The sequence below is a fragment of the Hemitrygon akajei genome, chromosome 13 (assembly GCF_048418815.1).
Source record: "Hemitrygon akajei chromosome 13, sHemAka1.3, whole genome shotgun sequence".
Lineage (NCBI taxonomy): Eukaryota > Metazoa > Chordata > Chondrichthyes > Myliobatiformes > Dasyatidae > Hemitrygon > Hemitrygon akajei.
The window spans coordinates 73,451,647-73,468,048 of NC_133136.1; positions in this window are offsets into that span (position 1 = coordinate 73,451,647).

A 16,402-nucleotide genomic window follows, 5' to 3' on the forward strand; every position below is an offset into this window, starting at 1 on the left:
GAAGGTGGTAGAGGTGGATACATTGAATCTTTTAAGAGTCTCTTAGATAGGTACATGGAGCTTGGGAAAATAGAGGGCTCTGTGTAGGGAAATTCTAGACAGTTTCTGGAGTAGGTTACATGGTCAGCACAACATTGTGAACCAAATAGCCTGTAATGTGCTGTAGATTTCTATGTTTCTATCAACCTCAGCTTTAAACATACCTAATGACTTGGCCTCCACAACTATCAATGGCAATGAATTCCACAAATTCACCACCCTTTGGTTAAAGAAATTTGTCCTCATCTCTGTTCTAAAGGGTATACTCATTCTAAAGCTAACCCTCTTGTCCCAAACACTCCTACTATGGGAAGCATCTTCCCCACATTCACTCTATCCAGAACTTTCAATATCCAATAGGTTTCATTCAGATCCCTCACTCATTCTTCTTTGTCCAGCGAGTACAGACACAGAGCCATAAAATGCTCCTTGTATGTTAACTCTTTCATTCCCAGTATCATTCTCATGAACCTCCTCTGGACTCTCTTCAATGCCAGCACATCCTTTCTTAGATAAGGTGCCCAAAACAGCTCACAATACATCAAGTGCAGACTGACTAACACCTTATAAAGCCTCAGCATTACATCCTTGCTTTTATATTTTAGAGTCCTCTCAAAATGAATGCTAACATTACATTTGCCTTCATTGCCAAGAACTCAACCTGCAGGTTAACCTCCAGAGAATTTTGCACAAGGATTTACAAGTCCCTTTGCACTTTTGATTTCTGAATTTTCTTCCCATTCAGAAAATAGTCTATGCCTTAATTCTTTCTACCAAAGTGCATGACCTTACATTTCTCTATACAATATTACATCTGCCACTACTTTGCCCATTCTCCTAATCTGTTGAAATCCTTCTGCAGAATCCCTACTTCCCCAACACTATCCGTCTGACTACTTATCTTTGCATCATCAACAAACTACAAAGCTACAAAGCCATCCGTTTCATTATCCAAGTCTTTGATACATAACGAGTCAAGAAGTGATCCTAATACCAACCCTTGTAGAACACCACTAGTCACCAGCAGCCAGTCAGAAAAATCTCCCTTTATTCCCATTCTTAGCATCCTGCCAGTCAGATAATCATTTATCCTTACTAGTATCCTTACAAATACACTCAAAAACTTCTATAGTTGTACTGTGGAGAGCATTCTGACAGGCTGCATCACTGTCTGGTATGGAGGGGCTACTGCACAGGACCGAAAGAAGCTGCAGAAGGTTGTAAATCTAGTCAGCTCCATCTCGCGCACTAGCCTACAAAGTACCCAGGACATCTTTAGGGAGCGGTGTCTCAGAAAGGCAGTGTCCATCATTAAAGACCAACAGCACCCAGGGCATGCCCTTTTCTCACTCAGCGATTCAGGAACAACTTCTTCCCCTCTGCCCTCCGATTCCTGAATGGACTTTGAAGCTTTGGACACTACCTCACTTTTTAAATATACCGTAGTTCTGTTTTTGCACGTTTTTAATAATGTATTCAATGTACATAATTGATTTACTTGTTTATTCATTATTATGTTTTGTTTTATTTATTATTTATTTCTCTCTCTCTCTCTCTCTCTCTCTCTCTCTCTCTCTCTCTCTCTCTCTCTGCTAGATTATGTTTTGCATTGAACTGCTGCTGCTAAGTTAACAAATTTCACATCATGCCAGTGATAATAAACCTGATTCTGATTCTGATTCCTTCCTGTAATATGGGCTCTTCTTCAGCAGCCTCAAGTGCAGCACCTTGTCAAAACCTTCCGAAAAACCAAGTAAACACCCATTGACTCTCTTTTGTCTATGCTGCCTGTTATTTCCTCAATGAATTCCAACACATTTGTTAGGCAAGATTTTCCCTTTAGAAAGCCATGATGACTTTTGCCTATTTTATCATGTGCTTCCAAGAACCCTGAAACCTCATCTTCAATAATGGACTCCAACATCTTCTCAACCACTGAAATCAGGCTAATTGGCCTATAATTCTCTTTCTTTTCCCTCCCTCCCTGGATATGACAAGAGTATAAATGTAAATTAATATCAAGGCTTTCTGTTTGAATTCCATTTCCGGCTGGATTTCTCATGTAAGGTGCACTGCGAACCATTTTCTCTCCAGCTACTTCATGAAACTGTTGTTGTTGATGAATAGGTCCCAACTAACTGAAGTTGTTCACTAACTGCTGCTTTAGTATTGTCCCCTGGAATTATCTGGATAAGAATGGAGTATAGTATGGTCTCAAAGAAGCACTGTTGGCAGTGAATAGGTTAAAGCACTTGCCCAGTTAACTTTTAACAAGATGTCATCTAGTTATGTCATAGAAGAGTGCAAGGCAGTTTTAGACAGTAGCGTCTAGTAAGCATTATCTCTTATCTGTAACTTAAATGAATGTGCTTTTAGAGATGTGAAAAAGTGAGTGACAATGGAAAAGATTGAAGATATGAAAAATAAAATAGGACATGAAAGGTGTAAGATGCAGCGTTAGATCTGGAAGGGACTAGTTTTCTAGACATGTGTGATTTAACATTCTTCAGAGGCTAGGGAACATCATGACAGTTGACGTTAATGAATGCACCATTGTTATTTTTCACACAGAGCTATGAACAGAATGTTTCCAAGTGTTTTTGGCTGTGAAAATATCATGTCAGATTCTCCAGCATTTAAGCTGGAGCTTGAGGGGAAAGACCCTGACAGGTCCAAAGGAGGTCTCTCCACTGTTGATCCATCGATGAGGACTGATTTACCTCTTAGTAGGTGGAATCCTGACAGGATCTTGTTCCACAAGTTGATATTCTCGACCCAGGAAAACGGTTTGGGATCACGATGAGGTCAAAGGAATTCCCATAATTTATAACCATTATTGCTCTGCCTACGATATGCCTTTTGGGGTGAACTTCTCTATTTTTGTTCCATTTTAGATAACAATTTTTTATCATTTCCATAATTAACTTTGGATTGATGTAGCTTGCTGTGCTAATAGAGGTTATTAGATATCTGAGTACAGTCTATCACAGGGGATGACAATATTGAACTTGATCTGTACCATCCTGAAGAAAATCAAGGATGTTTTCAGGGTAAGAGTTGCTTTTAAATCAATCTGGCAACACATTTTTAAATCATTTCTGTACAAGTGCAAGAGTCTGGGTCTTCTAATATGTTACATGATAAATTTATTGATTTCAGATGAGTGGTCCTGTATTTTAGCAAACTAGGTATGTTATCTGTTTTAAATATAGATTATTTCTGATCTTTTATGAACTCTGTAATGCTTTGAGCTTTTTCCATGATGGAAATATGAGACTTATAATTCCCTTTCTGACATTTCTTTAATAACCCAGGTATAAAAAAAACTCAGCACTAGGATTTACAAAAGCAAGCTAGTACAGACCCTAGAAAATGGAAACACAGCAAGTCTGCAAATTATATTTTTCTTTTCTGTAGGAGAGAAGAATGAGTTCATTTATCAGAATGAAGACGGTCATCAAAAGAGTTCAGAGTCAAAATAAGAATCACTATTATCACTGATTTAGATTACATGAAATTTGCTGTCTGAGGCTTAATACAGAGAAAAGATATAAAATTACTTTAATGGACAGAAATAAATAATAAACAGAGCAAAGAAAAGTAATAGTGAAGCAGCATTCATGGATTCATGGACCACTCAAATATGAGTGAGATAGATCAGCTGGTTGAGTAGTGTTGAATCAACAACCTTGCACTCAATGTCAGTAAGACCAAGGAATTGATTGAAAACTTCAGGAAGGGGAAGTCAAGGGATCACACACCAGTCCTCATTGAGGGATCAGCAGTGGAAAGAGTGGGCAGTTATAAGTTCCTGGGTGTCAACATCTCTGAAGAACTACTCTGGGTCCAACATATTGATGCAATTACAAAGAAGGCATGAGAACAGCTATAATAGGAGTTTGAAGAGACTTGGTATGTCAACGAAAACTCTATATTTCTGCAGATATACCATGGAGAGCATTGTAACTGGTTACATCACCATCTGGTATGGAGGGGCCTCCTCACAGGATCATGAGAAGCTGCAGAAAGTTGCAAACTGAGCCAGAATCATCATGGGCACTAGCCCCTCCCAGCATTGAGGACATCATCAAAAAGTCATGCCTCAAAAAGGTGGCATCCATCATTAAGGATCTTTATCACCCAGGACATGCCCTCTTCTCATTGCTACCATCAAGGAGAAGGTACAGGAGCCTGAAGGCACATACTCAATGTTTTAGGAACACCTTCATCTCCTCCACCATCAAATTTTTGAACAGTGTACCCATGTATACTACCTCACTGTTTTTGCTCTCTTTTTGCACTACTTAATTAAATATATATATTTCTTATTGTAATTTTGTCTTTTTTATTATGTAATGCACTCTACTACAGCAACACAACAACACATTTCATGACACATGGTAATATTAGACCTGATTCTGTTTCTATTTCTTATTCTGATTACGCCAGAGGAGAAGCTGTCTGTGAATTGTTGAGTGTGGGTCTTCAGGGTTCTTTACCTCCTGTTTCATGGTAGTAATGAAAAAGACTACATCTCTGATGAAGAGAGCCCTTAGTGATTGATGCCACTTTCTTGAGGCATTGCCTCTTGAAGATGTCCTCGATGGTGGAGAGAACGCCATGATGGAGTTGAATGAATCTGCAACTCTTGGCAGCCTCTTGCAATCCTGCACATCGGAGCTTCCATACAAGGCTTGTAATGCAATTAGATGAAATGCTCTCCACCACAGAAATCTTTAAGAGTATTTGTGTTACACGGGGTGACAGAGGAGAACCCAAATGCAGGACACTGGCACGTCGACTCAGTTGGGGAGGCTGACGTAGACCTGAACGTAGAGCAGGAAACCAGACGGATCTTGACAAGGAGACGGGATTCACAAGGACTCTCTAGAAACTAGAGCGGAACTTAGAACTACCGGTTCTAATCGGAACAGGGAACGAAGTATCACACGAGAATTGACCAACAAACTGGCGACCTGTGATACAGTCACCATCGTATTTATTTCCCAGTCTCTGATGAAAGCCAGATGTATGGTAATTAGGTAACTAGCAGCAATTGACTGAAACTGGGGCATAATCGGGGAGAAAGAAGTGTTAAAGGGGAACGGCCAACTGGAACCATGACAGAACCCCCCCCCCCCCCCCCCCACAAATGGAAGCCTCCCGGCATTCCTCCAGGCCTGACTGGATAGTCCCGATGGAAGCCCTGGATAAGGGAAGGGTCTAGGATAAAGGAGCGGGGGACCCAGGAACACTCTTCAGGACAGTACCCCTCCCAGTCCACCAGGTATTGGAGGCCCCTGCCCCGAAAGCACATATCTAGCAGTCGTCGGACAGTGTATGCCGAATGGTTGTCGATGAGCCAGTCAGGGGGAGGAGTCTCAGCTGCGGGACACAAAGGGCTGACGGAGACTGGTTTCAACTGAGACACATGAAAGGTTGGTTGAATACGCATGGACTTTGGCAATGTGAGGCAGACCGCTGTGGGATTGATAATCCTTTTGACCTTGAATGGACCCAGGAAGCGGGGGCCAAGTTTCCTGTGTTCGCATTTGAGCGGGATGTCCTTGGCGGAAAGCCACACCATCTGCCCCGGTTGGTACTCTGGTGCTGGAGTCCGGTGTCGGTTGGCCGTTTTCTTATTTCAATTTGTTGATTGGAGTAGGACCGTGCGAGTCTCCTCCCAAATCTTCCAGCACTGATCAACATGGTCCCAAACCGATGGTACCGCGATCTCTTCTTCCTGTGCAGGGAACAGCGGGGGTTGGTACCCAAGTGAGCACTCGAATGGGGACCTCCCAATGGCAGAGCTCACCAGGGAGTTGTGGGCGTACTCAACCCACGGGAGATGGTCGCTCCAGGTTGACGGGTGGTTTGCTGTTACGCAATGTAACATCACCTCCAGGTCTTGGTTGACCCATTCCATCTGCCCATTTGTCTGGGGGTGGAAGCCGGACGACAGGCTGACCATTGCACCTAAGGCTTGACAGAAGGCCTTCCATACCTGTGAGATGAACTGGGGACCTCGATCGGAGATGATGTCTGCGGGGATTCCGTGGAGGTGGAAGACAATAGACAATAGACAATAGGTGCAGAGGTAGACCATTCGGCCCTTCGAGCCTGCACTGCCATTTTGAGATCATGGCTGATCAATTCCTATCAATACCCAGTTCCTGCCTGGTCCCCATATCCCTTGATTCCCCTATCCATAAGATACCTATCTAGCTCCTTCTTGAAAGCATCCAGAGAATTGGCCTCCACTACCTTCCGAGGCAGTGCATTCCAGACCCCCACAACTCTCTGGGAGAAGAAGTTTTTCCTTAACTCTGTCCTAAATGACCTACCCCTTATTCTCAAACCATGCCCTCTGGTACTGGACTCTCCCAGCATCTGGAACATATTTCCTGCCTCTATCTTGTCCAATCCCTTAATAATCTTATATGTTTCAATCAGATCCCCTCTCAATCTCCTTAATTCCAGCGTGTACAAGCCCAGTCTCTCTAACCTCTCTGCGTAAGACAGTCCAGACATCCCAGGAATTAACCTCGTGAATCTACGCTGCACTTCCTCTACAGCCAGGATGTCCTTCATTAACCCTGGAGACCAAAACTGTGCACAATACTCCAGGTGTGGTCTCACCAGGGCTCTGTACAAATGCAAGAGGATTTCCTTGCTCTTGTACTCAATTCCCTTTGTAATAAAGGCCAACATTCCATTAGCCTTCTTCACTGCCTGCTGCACTTGCTCATTCACCTTCAGTGACTGATGAACAAGGACTCCGAGATCTCTTTGTATTTCTCCCTTACCCAACTCTACACCATTCAGATAATAATCTGCCTTCCTGTTCTTACTCCTAAACTGGATAACCTCACACTTATTCACATTAAACGCCATCTGCCAAGTATCTGCCCACTCACCCAGCCTATCCAAGTCACCCTGAATTCTCCTAACATCCTCATCACATGTCACACTGCCACTCAGCTTAGTATCATCAGCAAATTTGCTGATTTTATTTTCTATGCCTTCATCCAAATCGTTAACATAAATGGTAAACAGCTGTGGTCCCAATACCGAGCCCTGTGGCACCCCACTAGTCACCACCTGCCATTCCGAGAAACACCCATTCACCGCTACCCTTTGCTTTCTATCTGCCAACCAGTTTTCTATCCATGTCAATGCCTTCCCCCCAATGCCATGAGCTCTGATTTTACACACCAATCTTCTATGTGGGACCTTATCAAATGCCTTCTGAAAATCGAGGTACACTACATCCACTGGATCTCCCTTGTCTAACTTCCTGCTTACATCCTCGAAAAACTCCAATAGATTAGTCAAGCATGATTTGCCCTTGGTAAATCCATGCTGGCTCTGCCCAATCCGATCACTGCTATCTAGATATGCCACTATTTCATCTTTAATAATGGACTCTAGCATCTTCCCCACTACTGATGTTAGGCTGACAGGACGATAGTTCTCTGTTTTCTCCCTCCCTCCTTTCTTAAAAAGTGGGATAACATTAGCCATTCTCCAATCCTCAGGAACTAATCCTGAATCTAAGGAACATTGGAAAATGATTACCAATGCATCCACAATTTCCAGGGCCACCTCCTTTAGTACCCTAGGGTGCAGACCATCTGGACCTTGGGATTTGTCAGCCTTCAGTCCCATCAGTCTTCTCATCACCGTTTCCTTCTGAATGTCAATCTGTTTCATTTCCTCTGTTACTCTATGTCCTTGGCCCATCCATACATCTGGGAGATTGCTTGTGTCTTCCTTAGTGAAAACAGATCTAAAGTACTCATTAAATTCTTCTGCCATTTCTCCGTTTCCCATAACAATTTCACCCAATTCATTCTTCAAGGGTCCAACATTGTTCCTAACTATCTTCTTTCTCTTCACATACCTAAAAAAGCTTTTGCTATCTTCCTTTATATTCCTGGCTAACTTGCGTTCGTACCTCATTTTTTCTCCCCGTATTGTCTTTTTAGTTAAGTTCTGTTGTTCCTTAAAAACTTCCCAATCATCTGTCCTCCCACTCACCTTAGCTCTGTCATATTGCCTTTTTTTTAATGCTATGCAATCTCTGACTTCCTTTGTCAACCACTGTGGCCCCTTTCCCCCCTTTGAATCCTTCCTTCTCTGGGGGATGAACTGATTTTACACCTTGTGCATTATTCCCAAGAATACCTGCCATTGCTGTTCCACTGTCTTTTCTGCTAGACTATCCGTCCAGTCAACTTTGGCCAGCTCCTCCCTCATGGCTCCATAGTTTCCCCTGTTCATTTGCAACACTGACACCTCCGAGCTGCCCTTATCCTTCTCAAATTGCAGATAAAAGCTTATCATATTGTGATCACTACCTCCTAATGGCTCCTTTACTGCGAGATCGCTTATCAAATCCTATTCATTACATAACACTAAATCCAGAATAGTCTTGTCCCTGGTTGGCTCTCGTACAAGCTGTTCCAAGAATGCATCCCATAGGTACTCTACAAACTCCCTATCCTGTGGTCCAGCACCAACCTGATTCTCCCAGTTCACCTGCATGTTGAAATCCCCCATAACTACTGCGACATTACCTTTGCCACATGCCAATGTTAACTCCCTATTCAACTTGCACCCAATATCCATGCTACTGTTTGGTGGCCTGTAGACAACACCCATTTGGGTCCTTTTGCCCTTACTGTTCCTCAGTTCTATCCACACAGACTCTACTTCTCCTGACCCTATGTCCCCCCTTGCAAAGGACTGAATCTCATTCCTCACTAACAGGGCCACCCCACCCCCTCTGCCCACATTTCTGTCCCTACGATAGCACGTATACCTTTGTACATTCATTTCCCAGGTCTGATCTCCCTGCAGCCATGTCTCCGTTATCCCAACAACATCATAGTTACCCATTCGCACCTGGGCTTCAAGCTCATCCGCCTTATTTCTGACACTTCGTGCATTCAGATATAGAATTTTTAACCCATTTCTCCTCTCTCTGTTTGAATCGCTGCCTATTGTGCTTAACCCAGCTCCCTGAACTCCCATCGGGCTATACGCCCCTAGAATTTTGTTGTCCTTCCTACATTTACTTATTCTTTCAACACATTTAACTCCATGTTCCGTCAGACCATCCCTCTGTACACGAGTCCTCCTTATCACTTGTTCCGCCCCACCTTCCTCTACTACACACTTAATATTCCAGAACCGTGTAGTCCCCACCTGTCCTTTATTCTTCCTCTCGCTATCCTCTGTCACATTCTGGATCCTCGCCCCCTGCCCCCTGCAAGACGTGGCGGATGAGAAGATCTGCGGTCTCCTGCGCGGAAGGTAGTTTAGGGAGGGCCACAAAATGCACTGACTTAGAGAAACGATCCACCACAGTGAGTACGGCAGTGTTTCCATGTGAAGAGTGTAGACCAGTGATGAAATCTGAAGCAATGTAGGACCAGGGACACCCAGGTACAGGTAGGGGACGGAGTAATCCCACAGGTGGACGATGGGAGGCTTTTCCACAGGCGCAGACGGAACATGCGGAAACATAGGAACGGGTGTCAGCATCCAGGGAGGGCCACCAGAAGTGCCTCTTCAGGAGGGTCAGGGTCCGATCGACTCCGGGATGGCAGGCGAAGCGAGAAGTGTGCCCCACTGTAGGACCTGTGATCGAACAGCATCGGGTACAAAGAGGCGATTGGGAGGTCCGGTGCCTGGGTCGGGTTGCGTCCTTTGGGCCTCTTTGACTTTGGACTCGATCTCCCAGGTGAGGGCAGCCACTACACAGGATGGTGGAAGAATGGTCTCGGGGTTGGAAAGATCCTCCTCGGAAACGTATTGGCGGGAGAGGGCATCGGGCTTCCTCTTCTTGGACCCCGAACAATAGATGAGTGAGAAGCTGAACCGGCCAAAACCGTCTTCCACTCGTCCCCCTACCTTATCCAGACCAAATAGTAGGTGTTTCGGAGGTCCAACTTCGAGAAGATGGTGGCTCCATGAAGTGGCTCGAATACAGAACTTATTGGCAGTGGCTACTTGTTCTTAATGGTGATATGATTTAGGCCTCGGTAATTGATGCAGGGACGGAGAGAGCTGTCCTTCTTCCCCACAAAGAAGAATCCAGCGCCCACCGGGGAGGATGAGGGTCGAATAATGCCCGCCGCGAGAGACTCACTAATATATTTCTTCATGGCTTCTTTCTCAGGCCGGGACAAGTTATACAGGCAACTGATAGGTAACGAGGCCCCTGGGAGAAGGTCGATAGCACAGTCATACGGGCGGTGTGGAGGCAGGGAAAGGGTACGTTGCTTGCTGAATACCTGTCCCAGGTCGTGGTATTCTGTGGGAACTCTGGACAAGTCGAGGGTTTCAAAGACGGGCGAGGTCGCTGTATCCTCCCTAGGATCAGGTGGTGTGGCAAAACGGGCTCCAGCTGGCTATCCTCCTGGTAGATCAATCAATACAAGGATTATGGCGGCATAACCAGGGGTATCCAAGTACTATTGGGGCTTGAGGAGAGGAGATTAGGTTAAATTGTATCTGCTCCCGATGATTCCCAGAGAGGATCAAAGACAGTGGTGGAGTACGGTGAGTGATTCGAGCCAGAAGACTTTTGTCCAGTGCCCGGGCTTCCAGAGAGGTAGACAGCGGCTCCCGTGGAATTTCGGCCTGGGCAGCTATGTCTTCATCCAACAGATTCCCCTCAGCACCAGAGTCTATCAAGGTAGACAAGGACAGGGACTATTGGTTGTAGGTTACAGTAGCTTGGATCTGCATCTGGGTTTGGGGAACTGAAGGGAGTGTCATCTGATTCACCAGAGCAGTTGGTGCGGGGGCTACACTAGGAGCGGACAGGGAAGAGAGGCTGGCCGAAGATGGTAAGGTGGGCCGTAGGATGATCCGAGGAGCAGGGTGACCGGTCTTTTCTTTCAGATGTTCTCAAAGTCGATTATCTACCCTGGTGGCTAGAGAGACCAAAGAGTCCAGGCTGTTCGTGTCATCCCTGGCCGCTAATTCATCTTTTATCTTGTCAGAGAGACCCCGTCAAAACACTTCCTGTAGTACTTCGCCATTCCACCCAGAGTCGGCCACTAATGTTCAGAACTCTACAGAGTATTTCGCTACGCTTCGTGAGCCCTGACAGAGAGTCAGAAGGCACCTAGCGGCGTCCTTCCCATGAATGGGCTGTTCAAAAACCTTCCTCATTTCGGAGACGAAGGTGGAGAAGGAGGAACAGACCTCTGGCCGGTTGTCCCAGATCGCGGTGGCCCATGATAAGGCATCCCCTCGTAACAGCCCCATGACGTACGCAATTTTTGATCTGTCTGAGCTGTACATACGTGGCTGTTGCTCAAAAGCCAGAGAGCACTGCAGTAAGAAAGCCCAGCACTTCCCTAGGTCCCCAGCGTAGGGTTCTGGTTCGGGTACATAAGGCTCTCGAGGTGATTGTGTTGCTGAGCCCAGGGGCGTAGCCATCCCAGGCTGTGCGGTTTGGTCAGACTGGGTTCTTGGAAGGGACGGAGTAAGGGGAGCGGATACCCGGTCAACCTGCTCATTGACCTTCTTTACATCCTCAGATAAGGTACAAAGATCTTCCATGACTTCTCTGAGTAGTTGCTCATGTATCCCCTGTAGGGAGCCCTGGCTAACGAGGGCCTGTTGCACCGGGTCCGTGTCCGCTGGGTTCATTCTGGCCAGTTCGTTCTGTTACACGGGGGCGACGGAGGAGAACCCAAGTGCAGGACACTGGCACGTTGACTCAGTTGGGGAGGCTGGCGTAGACCTGAACGTAGAGCAGGAGACCAGAGGGATCTTGACAAGGAGACAGGATTCACAGGGACTCTCTAGAAACTAGAGCGGAACTTAGAACTACCGGTTCTAATCGGAACAGGGAACAAAGTACCACACGAGAATTGACCAACGAACTGACAACCTGTGATAGAGTCACCATCGTATTTATTTCCCAGTCTCTGATGAGAGCCAGATATACGGTAATTGGGTAACTAGCAGCAATTGACTGAAATTGGGGCATAATCGGGGAGAAAGAAGTGTTAAAGAGGAACAGCCAACCAGAACCATGACAATTTGATGATGCACCAAATCTCCTCAAACTCCTAATGTTGAGCTACTGCCGTACCTCCTTTGTGATCACATCAATGCGTTAGGCCCAACGCACATCCTCCAAGATGTTGATGCCCTCACCGTATCCACCGCTAAACCCTCAAGAAGAACAGTGTATGTTCTGCCAACTTCCTCTTCCTAAGTCCGTGATCAATTCCTTGGTCTTGCTGATGACTGAGTGCGACAACAGTCAAGCAGCTGAACTATCTCATTCCTGAACCCCTCCTTGTCACCGTCTGAGATTCTACCAAGAACAGTGGCGTCATCTGCAAATTCACACATGGCACTTGGATTGAGCTTGGCCACATAGTTATGAATATAGGGTGAATAGAGGAGTGGACTGAGCACACATCCTTGAAGTGTTGATTGTCAACAAGGAGGAAATTATATTACCAAACTGTACTGACAGTTTTAGCCGGATAAGGAAGTCAGAATCCAGGAAGAAGGTTCAGAAGTCCAGGTTTTGAAGCTGGTGATTAGTGCTGAGAAGATGATGAAGTTCTAAGTAAAACTTCCCATCTAGAGATACTCAATATATATTTTTTCTAATTCCAAAATATTCTGTTTTTTAACGTTAGCGTAATTGTGAATTAATTTATTACTTGTCTATCAATCAAACATTCATTATTCCAATTACTTTAAGTCCAGTATGAATTGGAGAATTTCACCTTTGTTTACTTCTCTTGAAAACTTACATTATTGGATTAATATTTTAATATTTTTAACTCTCTAGCCATTCTCAGCTTTTGATTTACTCATGAATTTTGTAAATCACTTTTTAAAAGCTACAGTAAGTCCCCAGAGTTCGCTACCTGCAGTAATGAATAAGTTTTGATTCAGCCCTGCATCTTACAACTTTTTTAACAGCAATGTCTCAAGTGCATATGATTCTCTTGAAAAAAATTCAGTCCATCATGTCCATGCTGGTTGGAAAAATCCTACCCAGCCTAACCTCACCATCTAACACTGGGGCAATGACCTGCAGTAAATCGCTTGAAGTGCTCATTAATTGGGGTGAGGGTTTCGACCTCTACCACTTTTCATATATTGATCCAGTCTCTGAGCACATCTCCCTTCTAGAACTTCTACTATTTACTTCAAATGTATTTATCCCAGTTTTCACTGGTGTTCATAAATGCCTCTAATAAGGACAGTCAATCCTTCCAATTTATTCTATACAGAGTCGTCATTATCTACCTGGATTTATTCTCTACCCCACTTCTTCTGTTCAAAACAACTCAATCCTAAATGGAAGTCTGGTTAATCTTACCTCATAGCTTAAAATGTCCAGTCTTTGTATCTGGTACGATCACATATTTTTGTAGTATGATGACCAGAGCTGTCACAGTACTTAAGCTATGATTTAACTTATATAGAATGCAGTTCCAACATAACTTTACTACTTTCAAATTCAATGGTTTGCCAATCAACAAAGTATCATGATGGTCTTTTTAATCAACAAACCAATCTGTCCTGCTTTCTTTAGGATCTGAAACATTTGCTCCAAAGACCTTTTGCATTACATCCCGCTTCGCTGATCAAGTTTCATTTGCTATTTTGGTGTCTAAATAACCAAGCCATTGATATCATCCTGAAATCTAAAATTTTCCTCCTTACTGTTAACATTATGATTACTTGTTGTATCATGGGCAAACTAATTTATTAGGCCGCTCCGTTTTAATCTAAATTAGTAAGATATGCTTTAGAAAGAACAGTACTGCTGTACAAATAGTTTCACTATGAAATATGACATTCTAGATGATAATGGCAGCATGGATTCTTCTTTGTGTTCCACCATCTCAATTTTTTCAAATTATTTTGATATAATAGGCAATGTATTTGGTCTAGGTTTTGTCATTTCCCTGATACGTTTAAATTGTGTAATGCAACAGCTTGATAACCACAGAATCTCACAAAACATTCACAGTCAATGAATTACTCATATTCATAAGTGTGCAAACATGACAAGTCTTCACACAGCCGGATGCTGCAGACAACATTGGGAAAAATGATAAGTAGAAGTAATTTGGTTGATACTGATTGAGTGACAAATGTTGTTCAGAACACCCACCTGCTACTCTCTCAGTGGTGCTGCGGTATATTTCACATTCATCTGCGGGAGCAGATAGGAGCTTTCGTCAACTCCTCATCTAAAAGGCAGCAGAGTAATCCTTCACTGCCATACTGAGGCATCAGCCTGGATTATGTGCTTCTGTTCTGGACAGAGATTGAACCTGTCTGGCAGTGACGGTGCAAGGTGCTGACTTTGTATTTTAGTTTCAGATCAGATCCAAAATCCTCATGGAGCTGAAACAGCTATTGGTGGCTTTCATAGTGACAGCATGCTGTAATCTTAGAGTTGGGAACAGGATACCTATATGCTATTAATATGAATAGTGAAGACACTGGTCAATAGAAATTTATTTGAAGGATATACTGCGAGAAAAATAAATCTAACTATTATAATTCATATTATTTTATTACCAATAGATTTATTTGTGGTTGCCTACAATAAAATTCTTGTGGTTAGTGGTGTGATACATCATTTGGACAGTGATTTCATCCATTTAATAACTTAATGCATGAATGTGCAGGCACATAAGCTGCTCTCTCTGTGCATGACGGAGCACTTTCCAAATCAAATTAGAATATACAGCTGGCTGAAAATCAAAGGCTGAAGCCTTCACACTGAAGTAATCCAGTCAAGCTATAATTTCATGAACAAGAGATCCTTTCCTGTTCCATTTACACAATAAAAGAAATATTGCAAACATAGATGCTGGAGACATGTTTACATATTATGAGAGAAAAATAACTACCACTGTTCCATTTTGTATACATATTGTATGAAATATTTATTATTTTATCTGTTTGATGAAATCCTTCTACATAATATTAGTCAGCTTGTGCAATCAGGCATTGCTTAAGAATAATTTTCTCACATTGGGTGTAATGGTTTAGAAAGTTCAACCAAACTGAAGATAATTTTGGATTAACTGTGGTCAGTCTGTGAAATTGTGCATAATGCTTAATTTCAGTACAGATATGTGCAAAAAGCTCTGTTTGTCTGTGGAAGAATTATGTTCGCTCATTCATGAAACTTCTTCACGAGAAAAACACATTGTATAACTTTATGTTATAAAGCACCTTGCCATATTTTGTTAACGTATTTTATAAATTTTTACAAAGAGAAACCCAGTAAGTCCATTGAAAATTGTATTGTCAGTGTAGCAAAGCATACCATAAACAATTAAGAATTTAAATAACTATATTGTCTTGAGTTATCCACTTTCCCAATACATTATAATATCAACATTAACAAATGAGAGGTAGCAGTCACACATGAACATTGGATTCCATTGTGACTTCACATCTATGGGGGGGATCACGTAAAATGCTGAAGGAACTCAGCAGGCCAGGCTGTGTCTATGGAAAAGAGTAAATAGTCAAAGTTTCGGGCCAGACTCTTCATCAGGACTGCAAAAAATGATGAGAAGTTTTTTTTTCCCAGTCCTGATGAAGGGTATCAGCCTGAACCGTCCACTGTTTGCTCTTTTCCATAGATGCTGCCTGGCCTGCTGAGCTCCTCCACCATTTTATGTGTGCTGATTGGATATACAGCATCTGCAAATTTTCTCATCTTGGTCACATATGTGGAGTTACCTATAGCCTTTATCTATATTATCTACTGCTTAGTCCAGCCATCAGAAATGAACCTCCATCCAATATACTTATTATTTGCCATATATATAACAATCTAATGAATCTATACTAAAAATACTTTATGCCTTAATTGTCCTTTTGATGGAAAATGTCCAAAACTGCATTTAGTTAATGAGCACAAATCTATGACTCCTTTGGATTCATACTAGGTGACCCATTTATAAGCCACAAAATGGTTTTATCTCCTCACATTGGTACTTATAGAGAATTCCTTACTTTAGATCCTAACTATCACTATTCATCCTTCAGCAGCTGTCCTTTTTTGAGTTTTCACATTCTGTTTGTCCTGCTTGGTATACGTCACATTTATCAAAACAAAAAACACAATTCACCTGAAGCTTTCTCATTCTGAAAACCCAATTCCTCCTTTTTTTTGTGGTTCTGTTTACTAAATGCCTTTCTTCTGATGCATCAACAAAAATCTACAAAGATGCCCTTTGTACAAGTATTCTGCAGGTTACAAGCAACTGATCCATGGATATATATACAGACATGCGTTTAGGAGCCCAGCAGCATAGATTTGCTGGCTGCTGAGAGG